The sequence below is a fragment of the Carlito syrichta genome, unplaced genomic scaffold (genome assembly GCF_000164805.1).
Source record: "Carlito syrichta isolate Samal-C Ts95f unplaced genomic scaffold, Tarsius_syrichta-2.0.1 Scaffold305827, whole genome shotgun sequence".
Classification (NCBI taxonomy): Eukaryota; Metazoa; Chordata; class Mammalia; order Primates; family Tarsiidae; genus Carlito; species Carlito syrichta.
In genome coordinates, this window is record NW_007249923.1 from 512,213 (window position 1) to 523,140 (window position 10,928).

A 10,928-nucleotide genomic window follows, 5' to 3' on the forward strand; every position below is an offset into this window, starting at 1 on the left:
AGAGATGAGGGCTCGCCAAGTTGCCCAGGTGGGTCTTGAACCTGCAGGCTCAGGCAATCCACTCACCTAAGCCTCCCGAAGCGCGGGATTACAGGCTGAGCCACCGAACCCGGCTAATGGTTCGTTTTATGCATCAAATTGACTGGGCCACAGGATGCGCAGGTATCGGTTTAAACACTATTCTCGGTGTGTCTGTGAGGGTGTTTCCAGAAGAGATTAGCATATGGTTTGGTAGACTGAGTGAGGCAGGTGGCGCTCCTTAATGTGGATAGGCCTGGTCCAATCCACTGAAGTCCTGACTAGAACAAGAAAGCAGAGTAAGAGAGATTTGCTCTGCCTGCCTGACTGACTACGAGCGGGGACAAGGGTCTTTTCCTGCCTTTGAACTCAGACTTGGATTGGAGCCACATCATCGGTTCTCCTGGGTCTCTCCAGCTTGCTGACTGCAGATCCAGAGACTTCTCAGCCTCCACAACTGCGTGAGCCAATTCCTTAGAAAATCCATCTCTTTCTGTGCAGTTTCCATAACTCTTTCAGCAATCAAAACTATTTTGGAAATGGCCAGTGCTGTGGAGATAGATCAGACAGGGCGATCTGGTGCTACCTCTAGCTATGCCCGGGATACATTTGGGCAGAAGAAGGGCTCAGGGTAATTAGGTGGCTCCAATCCAGCAGCAGTTTTGGGCCATGTCAAACTGACTAAGGCTTCTTGTCTAGGACCGTCTGCAGAGAACTGCTTGATCCCAGGCAGGAAGGGGTCCTCTGGGATAAACTGCCGCACATTTGAATGACTTCAGGGACACAATGTCTTCGTCTTTAGAAATTCCCTCTGCTATTATGTTCAGAGCAGAACATAAGTAAATATGATGGTTTATGCAATTTTAAAAAATGATATAATGAGAATGTTTTAAGCCGGGCTCAGTAGCTCAGTCTGTAATCCCGTGCCTTTGGCAGGCTGAGGTGAGTGGATTGCCTGAGCCCACGGGTTCGAGACCCGCCTGGGCAACTTGGAGAGACCTCATCTCTACAATAAATCAAAAAGTGAGCCGGGCGTGGTAGCGTACACCTGTAGTTCCAGCTACTTGGAAGGCTGAGGCGGAAGGATCGCCGGAGCCCAGCAGGTCGAGGCTGCGGTGGCCGGGCGCGACCACTGCACTCCAGTCTGGGCGACTGAGTGAGACTCCAACTCAAAAAAAAAAAAAAAAAAAGAATGAGTGACTTGCCCAAGGTCACACTGCTCGTCAGGAGAGTGCTGTGTGACAGCCCTGGTGTGTGACCCTGCATTTGGTGACTCCACAACCTATAACCTAGTTTTCTGACTCTTTCTCCCCACTGTGAGAGCTTCCCGGCCCTATCCTGAGAAATGCCCTCTCCCCATGCTCAGAAGGCCAGTGAGAATGAGCACAATTCTGGCTGTTTCCATGGCCCCATGCAGACCCTTCAGGTGCAGAAGGGGGCAAGAACCCTCCAGATAGGTCCTTGCGTGGCTGGAGCCCCAAGTCCCCTGGGAGTCCCCACTTCCTCTCTGTGGCCTTCTGGGGCCTGCGGAACCCAGCGTCTGGAGCCCTGGGCAGGAGGATGCTGCTGGTTGAGGCCCGTGCCTGTGCCCCTGGGTCGCCCCGGGTCCTGCACTCCCCGCCGGCTCGCCCCACACCAGAGCAGCCCTGCAGCCAGTTGGCGGCGGCTGCCCAGCCCCCACCCTGGGCCCGCCAAGGCTGGCAGCCACGCGGCCACGCTGCACAACTCCGCGCCTCTCCTCCTCAGTTTATGCCTTCCAGATACACAGTTGCTGCTTTTTATTTGGATCACTTTTCTGTGTTATGGTATTTGGGTTGTTTTTCCAATCCCTCCCCCAGCCCCTGCCTTTCCCCCGTGGCAGGATTCCTAAGAAGACTCGTTTTTTGGAGAGAGCTGCAAAGCACATCTGCTCTCTGGCTGCGGCAGTCAAGGAGGGCCCTGTCGGGGGCCTGGGTCTGGGGAGCCAGGACATGCTGGGCAGCAGGGCCAGCAGGCAGGACTCAGGGCCTCTGGCAGCCGGGGCCTGCTGCAGGCTCGCTCACTGCAGCAGGCAGGGCTGGGCCTGGGGACCTGGGGGTGTTGCCAAAGTTCTGGAGCCGCCATTCGCCAGCTCCCTCGCCCCGCTGGCTGTGGCTGCTGGCTCTCAACTCCCATACGTGTAGGCCAGACTTGGGGCAGGAGAGAAACCAGGAGCCTTCAGAAACACCCTGGCCTTCAGTCCCCTCTTGGGTGAGCAGATCTGAAGGGGTGGGTCCTGCTTGTGGTAGGTATCAGAGTCAGCATGGGTGTATACTCGTGTACTAGAGAGAGCATGGTGGTCTCATGCAGCCTCGGAAGTCGTGAGGACTGGGTTCCGTTCCTGACTGACCCACCACCTGGCTGTGTGAACGTGGGCAATTCTTGTGAGGCAGGGATAATACCATGCCTCCCTCACAGCGCTGTTGCGAGGTTAAATGAGCCAATACATGAGCACACTTCCTGGCACATAGTAAGTGCTCAATAAACTTTTTAGCTGTTATTATTATATATGTGTTGGGGTGTGTGTGGAATGTAGTAAATTTGGGGTGGTGCTTCTTGGACTTTGGAGTGTAAAAGTTGTTCCCCAGCTTGCTGAAAGTGCTGGCTTCTTGGGCCTCACCACAGAGATTATGATTCAGCAGGTCTTGGGTGGGCTCAGAAATTTACATTTTAATCCAGAGGCCCTGGTGATGTCGACATATTGGTTCAGAGTCTGGTCTGGTCTGGAGTCGTCTGAGGTGTCTGGATAAATGGAGCCTTGGGGAGGGCTGGTGTGCATGTGTCTGTGTGTGTGTGTCGGTGGTGGGGCTGCTGGGGTATAAATAACCAGGGTTGGGAAGGACTGGACTATTTCCTAGGCTCGGGTGTATCCCTCAGTGCTGCTTTGCCAATGGCACTGGAGACGCAATGAAGGAAAAGAGTGGAATGGAGACGAGGGTGGGCAGGAGCCATCCCAGGCTGAGCCTTGAGGCCCCACGAAGGAAGGAAGACTGGCGAGGTTTTAAGCAAGAGATTGACACAGTCTGAATGAGTGGTTTGGGTCGGACCAGCCTGGTTTACAGCGAGGGCCCAGCAGATGGCAAGGAGGGCATAAAACTGCAGCTAGCTCGAGGCCAGGATGGCAGAAGGGCCCATGCCCCAAGCGTAGAAGCAGCAGCGGGGTCTGGAGGAAGACAGGATCCCCCAGACAGAGCAGCTGTGCCCACTCCTTCCTTCATCCAGGCTGGGCATCCTCCCTCAGGCTGGGCCTCCGAGCTTCTGGCAGAACACTGAGCCAGGACCTGGGCGCCATGAGCCCATCACCGCACCCACCCCGCTAGGCTGCAGTCAGGCTCGAGTAAACATGCCCGCTCAAGAGCTTCTAGTCACTTGATTTGTTTTTCTCTTAGATCTTTTAGAAAATCTCTTTGTTTTGACTGAACTAAGAAAAAAAGGAGGTGGGCTGTCCTAAGGCCAGAAAGAGGGCCAGTTGCCTGCTCTAGGAAGGGGACTGGGGAGATCCCAAGCATGACGGTGCCAGGTTGCCCAGCCGGGAGCGGGCCAGTGGGAGAGGCTCTGAGAACCACGTCTTCCCACTGTCATCTCCTTTCAGGCACTGGTTTGGATGTGAGTGCATTCTTGTGTGTGTGTTAATTACTGAGTGTGTGCCCTGCACGGGACACTGTTCTAGGTGCTTGGGAGTGCATCTGTCAGCAAAACAAAGATAGATCCCTGCCCTTGAGGAGCTTACAGTCTATGGGCATTTGTGTCTGGAGGGGACAGGTATGTGCTTGTGTGTATAAGTCCACTGAGCACACATATGTGAAGGATGAAGTTTGAAGAATAGTAACACAAAAGTGCAGGCAGACCTGGGTTAGGAACCCTCTGCCATTTTCCAGGCATGTGATTTGGATAAAATCCTGTTTGTTTGTTTTTTTAGACAGCGTCTCACTCTGTCCCCCAGGCTGGGGTGCAGTGGCGTGGTCATGGCTCACTGTAGCCTCACACTTCTTGACTCAATGATCCTCCTGCCTCAGCCTCCCAAAGTGTTGGGATTACAGGTGTGAACCACCACGCCTGGCCCAAAATACTAATGATCCTCAGTTTTCTATAAAATGGGAAAATAACGTCTTTCTCTCACAACTTTTGTGAGACTAAATGTGAAAATATTTGGAAAGCTCTAAGCAAAGTACCTGATATATGATAGTTGCCAACTGGTATTTTCTCCTCATGTTTCCTATGGAGTTGGTGGAGCTATTTCTGCCTGTATATACCAAGCGTGTATTTGTGTCTGGGCGGGGTACCCTGGGTGTCTGAGAGGCATGAACGTGTGGGTTCTCCCCAAGTGTGAATCTCCTTCCTCCAGGATATATCTTGTGCTGTAGAGATATCTCAGGTCTGATTAAGAGTGATGGTGTTGCCTGGAAAGTTCCACTCCAACCAAGGAGGTCCACTAATAAAGAGGAGAGAGAAAGGCCGCTGGGTCTGGAATCCTAGGAGTTGGCCTATTGCAGCCTTGGCTTAGGTCTGTCATGAGTCCTTCAGTGGCAGTGTGACACTGAGAATATTTAGCCACCCCCTTGTTGACACCCACCTACCCCAACCTGCAGCTTCTTCCTGGTTCTATGACATCCTGGCCGTGCTGCTCCCATCTGAGACCCTCTCGGTATCCCCCAGGTCATTCGTAGAAGTGAATCTAGAAGGCGGACCCAGGACACCCTCAACAGGCAGCTGTGGGTGCAAGGCTGCTTTGCTGGGTGATCTGCTTGGGATTCCCAAGATCCCTGCTGTCTCGAAGCTAGAAGGGAGGTGAGTCCAGTTCCTGCTCCTATCCCTCAGGTCTCTCTCCCCAGGAGAAGGCCCTTGGCTCTGGCTATGTCCTCTAAGGAAATGACTCAGAGTGTCTACCCTCAGCTTCAGTGTCCCTCCTCTGTCCTGTCTCCAAGTGTCCATTGGATGTCCAACCGAGCTCTGAGCCTGTGTGTGTGCCCGACGCCATATTCACCTTCTTACCCCTAAGCCAGCTCTTTTTGGACACCGAGTTGTTCTGATGACCAGACACTTCGACTGGAAAACCCTGAGTCATGCCTTGCATCTCTGTTTCACAGTTAATCAGTTATCAGATCATTTCAATAATTCTCCCAACCAGTCATTTCCCACCTCCATTCCTGCTGCCACTACTGCCCTGGTCAGGCTGTCAACTCCCTTCTGGACGACTGCCAAGGTCTCCCAGCCTCCAGCCTGCCCCTTCACACCCAACCAGCCCATCTTCCTAAAGGGCCGTCCTGCGCTCTGCTCTCCCTCCACCATCCTGGTGACTCTCTTTGCTCTGTCCCAGCACCCTCCTCTCCTCCATAGACTCCTGGCTCCAGCCCATGGGGCCCCCTCCTTGTTCTCAGGACACGTGCACATTCTTGCTACCCTGTCTTTGCTGGAAGGAATTGTTTCCCTTGCCTGGAATTCTTTCTCCCATTCCAGCCTTTTATCTACATTCTAACCATCTTTAAAGCTAGATAACATCCCAGCTGAGTCCCACCATAAGGTTCTAAAAACAGGATGAGAAGGTGGGAAAAGTTGGGGTAAGGGCGCTAAATTGCGAGCAGTTCACTAGAGGTAGAGAAATTAATTCACCCCTGGGGCACACTTTTGCTTTTTTTTGGGAAAATCAACACAAACATAAAACCATATAGTGACTGTCAGCCTGAATACAGATGTTAACTGTTCTGGTTCAGCGCTGTAGATAGCCTGCCTTGGGAGACTGGTTGCCCTTTCTTTTTTTTTTCTTGAGACTTGAGGAGAGAAACTGTGGAGGGAGGGAGCTTGGGCTGGTCTCCATGGAAGTGGCTATTTTCAGTTGAAGTTGGGAGAGTTGCTGCAAGGGAGAGAAAGCAGGGACAAGCACCTTCCTGAGGAAGCTGGAGAGGCCCCGGTATTGTTGCTTTGGGGCCCAGGTGACATATCGTGGCACAGAGCTGGCGAGAAGGACACTGTGTCCACCTTTGTGGGGAATCTAGCACCTCTCCAGAACCTCAGGAACATCAGAGGAGGCCACGGCTGCTGGGGACCCACAGGAACATCCCCAGCAGTTGGTCCCTTCACGGGCCTCCCAGCGCCCTGCTTGTGACTGCAGTGGACAGATGGGTTTGTGACAGCACGTGAGATACTCCATTAGGAGTTCCCAGTAATATATAAGGGGAACACGGGACGGGGTGGGGCTGTGCCACTGTAACTCACCATTAAAGTAACAGAAAGTCATTCATACCCGAGACAAGAGAAAACGAGATAAACTAGAAACAGATAGAAAACCACAGGACACTGGGTGCCAGTACTGTAGAGAATACACTTTATTCTTTATGCTTTTATAAAACCTTTCCAGTTTCCACCATAAGTATTTGTAATTAGAAAAACAAAAGCTATGCATAAAAAAAAAATCTTATCTTTCCTTCCCCTTCAAGGCTCAGTGGAAGTCTGCACACTGCCTAAGGCCGTGCTTGACCTGAAGTCAGGGCAGCCTCCTGGTACACAGTCTCCCGGTACACACACTTGACGTCAGGGCAGAGCTTGATGTCAGGGTAGAGCCAGGTCTATCGGGGTTTCAGGAGAGCACGGCTCTGTCAGCTCTTTCAGGGTGAGAACCATTTGACCCCTCCCCCTCCACTCACTCTGCTCACTGGAGCTTTTCTCAAGACATACCTGTCCTGCTCTTACCTTGGGCCCCCTACCCGCTATTTCCTCTGCTAGTCCCACCTCCCCAAGTCCCTCCAGATGGCCTCTGGACCTCTGCTTACAGCCTTCACTTGTGACTCAAACGCCATTCTCTGTGAGGTTTTCCCTACCCAAGATATGTATGATTGTGCACCCTCCTGCACTCTTTCCCCCTTTCCAGCTTCAATTCTCCTTATGACATATCTCACCATCCATCTCCCTATTCTAACATGTAAACTCTATGAGGGCAAGGATGTTTGACTATGTGAGGTTCTCTACTGTAATCTCATTGCCTCTATGTATGCCTGGCATATAGAAGATGCTCATAAATATTTACTGACCGTGTGAATACATTTTATAATAATAATAGTCACCACATACCAGACGCTGTGGTAGGTTCATTCAGTCTTCAGTGTTTTAAAGTAGGTAGCATTATCTCTATTTTAAAGGTGAGAAAACCTGCTGGGCGCGGTGGGTCAAGCCTGCAATCCCAGCACTTTGGGAGACCAAGGCCAGAGGATTGCCTGAGCTCAAGGGTTCAAGACTAGCCTAGGCAACTTGGCGAGACCTTGTCTCTACAATAAATCAAAAAATCAGTCAGGTGTGGTGGCGTATTCCAGCTACTTGGAAGGCTGAGGCAGTAGTATCACCTGAGCCCAGCAGGTCAAGGCTGTGGCGGCCGTGAGCATGCCACTGCACTCCAGCCTGGACAACAGAGTGAGACTCCAGCTCAAAAAAAAAAAAAAAAAAAGTGAGAAAATCAAAGCTCAAGAGGCTAGGTAGCTCAGCTGATGACACATTGTCTTCTCGTGGCAGAGCAGGATTGGAGCACAGATCTGTCTGCTCCGAGGGCCGTGAGCTTTCCACTTCATTGCTCTGGTTTGAGTGTGAGGCCATCCCTCCTAGTGCTCAGTGCCCAGCAGGCCTCCTGTCTTTCTTAGACCGAGGTTGCCATTTCCCCTGCATGGATTCCCCCATCACAAGGGCCACAGGGCTATTGCAGAAGGTCTTGGAGAGGTTTGGAGGGATCATCCCTCAAAAATGGGTTCCACTCCCAATTAGGATCCCTATAACCAGAGACGCCAACTTGCCCCGTCCCTCACTGCAATCACTCTCCAGCCTGGGTGTACTAGGCTAGTATATAAATGAGCAGTCACAGAGGTCTTCTTTCCTCCCTTCTCAGCCACCTTTCTGCAATGGGAGGCTGGCTGCTCCCTAAGCCCCCTCTGAAGACTGGTAGGGTGGAGTACCAGCAAGAACCCAGAGGATCTGGATCTACCACTCATTGTGTCATGATTTTAGCCAAGTCATTTAACTTGTGCACTGAAAGAATGGAAAGAAGTATTGTCTCCTTGTGGTTTCCTTAGAGTATCTTAATGATGGCAAATGTGAACCCTGCCTTTTAGGGCTGTCATGCAGATGCAAGAGACGATATGGTTACCACACTCAGCACCATGCCTGGCACAGAAGGCTTAAGAAATAAATGCTGTGGATTGCCTGAGCCCGTGGGTTCAAAACCCACCTAGGCAACTTGGTGAGACCTCATCTCTACAATAAAATCAAAAATTAGCTGGGCGTGGTAGCGCGCGCCTGTAGTTCCAGCACTTGGAAGACTGAGGCGGAAGGATCGCTGGAGCCCAGCAGGTCGAGCCTGCGGTGGCCGGGAGCGGCCACTGCACTCCAGTCTGGGCGACAGAATGAGACTCCAACTCAAGAAAAAAAAAGGAAATAAATGCTGGCTGCTACTGCTACTGGTCATGACAGGCCCTGGAACTAGACTGAGTCTAGAATCGGCTGGTAGGATGGGCGTGTGGGGTGTGGGCTATATCTGACCCCTTCTTCAGTTATTCGCTAAACTCTTTCCTACATCTCCAGTCCTCAGACTGTATTTCCTTGTTCAAGGTCACATAGTGGACTTTTCAAAGGCCTTGATTGGAACACATTTTAAGAATATGTAACCTCCTTAGTCAGTACACTGTTTCTGCTGGGAGGCAATTGTTGTAATCTCTGCTGGACTGCACAATTGGAGGAATAATTTGCACAAGTATCAGTTGCCACCACGACCAAGGCATAAAGCATAATTACCTCAAGTGGAAACTGTGATTGAGCCTGGGAATCGAGGCCTGATTTGCAGGACAGCAAGCGAGCTGCCACCTCCAGAGCACTATGTGCCTGCTGGGTGCTGGGCCTGTCATCAACACCAGCCTGTTTCCAAACACCCGTCTTCCAAGTTCCAGTGGCTCAAAAGTCCTGACTGGTGAGTGTCAAGATTCCTACAGTTTGTGACTGAACTGAGACCTTCCCGTTGTCCAAGACATGATTCATAGTTTTCAAGGGAATTTCCTTTACTGGCCTTGCTTTCTAGTTATACTATAATAAGCATGATTTGGAGTAATTCATCTGCCAACACTCCTTCAACCAAATCCTCCCCGCCCCAAACACACACATAGCGCTTCGCCAGGAAGATCCATCTGCAGGCAGGGGAGACAGCGTAATCCATCCTTCCTTATCCTTCATGTGAATGACCGTAAGTACCAGAATTCCTCTCAGGCCCTCATCATGGTCAATGTCTGCTCCACACACGGGCCCAGAGGCCACACTCTTAAGACTTCTGAGAAGCTGATGATGCCATCTGTGACTGCAGGTCTTTCGTCCTAAGCAAAGGTACAAATTCTGCCAGTCCTTTGTGTCATTTGGAAACAATACTGGGAACCATATTTGCAGGTCCGCAAATGTTATTTGATTACTCCATGGCAGGAAAGACTAATTTGAGGCTTAGAGGCAAACTAAAGACTGAGGCAACACAGCCTATAAGGGCAAAATATGCTAGGTTTGAGCAAAAGTACCCATCCTACATGTAGTCAGCACTCTGAGATTGCTGGGGAGAGAATATTCAGAGTTGGGATCAACATTCACAGATAATTCCCCAACTTTATTTTAGCTTTAGTTTTACCCTGCAGGCCAGTGTCTTGTCATAATTATCTTGGCTACACAGCTCTAGTTAATATCTCCAGGGGGATGGTGGTGTCTGAAGAAAGAAGACGAATTAGGAGACAAATGACCCAAGTCTGGAAGGAGTCTCAAAAAGGAAACGTGAAATAGTGAAAAGTGCAGGCTTTTGACTCAGTCAGACTTCAGCTCCAATTGCTGTTCTGTCATAGGCTATCTGTGAGACCTTTACAGCTTCTCTGAGTCTGTCTGCTTTGCACAAAATGAAACAGATGATATCTATCCTGTAAGACTTATAAAAATCATTAGAACATGCAAAAGTACAAAAAAGCTGGCTCATCTTAGGCATTGAGTAAATGGCAAATATTACTATCTTTATCATCATTAAAATGGAGCTATTTAGTAATATCTGCTTTGCAATGTGACCGTGAAAAGCAGAAAAAAAGAAGTCTTTGGCCTATAGTAGATGTTTAATAGATGTACTTGTTAGTCCTGTCTTTGCCGTGTATTGCGTGTTTGACTTTGAGCAAAGCCACCTCTGTCACCAGTAAAATAGGGAGGTTTCTACTTTACCTTACTCCCATAAGGACTACAGCGGTGACTATAGGCAATTACGCATGCCTCACTCGTTTCTTGGAATTGTGATAACTAAAATTGAAGGCTAGGAATAGGGAACAATGTACTAGAATGAAACATACCAGATTGGAGGGCAAGAGACTTAGGTAATAGTCTTGGTACTCCATACTGTGTTTTACTGACCAAAAGGCCTTAGGCAAATCACCATGTAAGTTGACCCTCAGGTGCATATACTGCTGACTTCTCAGCCACTGTGAGAAAATACAAATGTAAGAAATTATCACTGTTACTGCTTTTTGAAGGCAAAGCCAATCTTCCCATTTTAACAGCTATGGTGTCCATCAAAGATGCTGGCACAGAATAGGCACTCAACATTGTTTGCTTAATGAATTAGAAACTACCCAGAAGTGATATTTTTAACCTTCAGAGAGCTTTTTTGCCCATAAGCTGATAGGTTTTGGGCCCAATCTGATTTGTTGGATCCCTAGTCTATGCCCCAAAGTAATCTGTATTCCATGCCAACCTTAACACATGCAGAGACATCATTTGGACACAACTGGAAGCAGAAAAAACCGACAATAAAAAAACAGCAGAGCCGGGCTCGGTGGCTCAGCCTGTAATCCCACGCCTTTGGGAGGCTGAGGTGAGTGGATTGCCTGAGCCCGTGGGTTCGAGACCGGCCT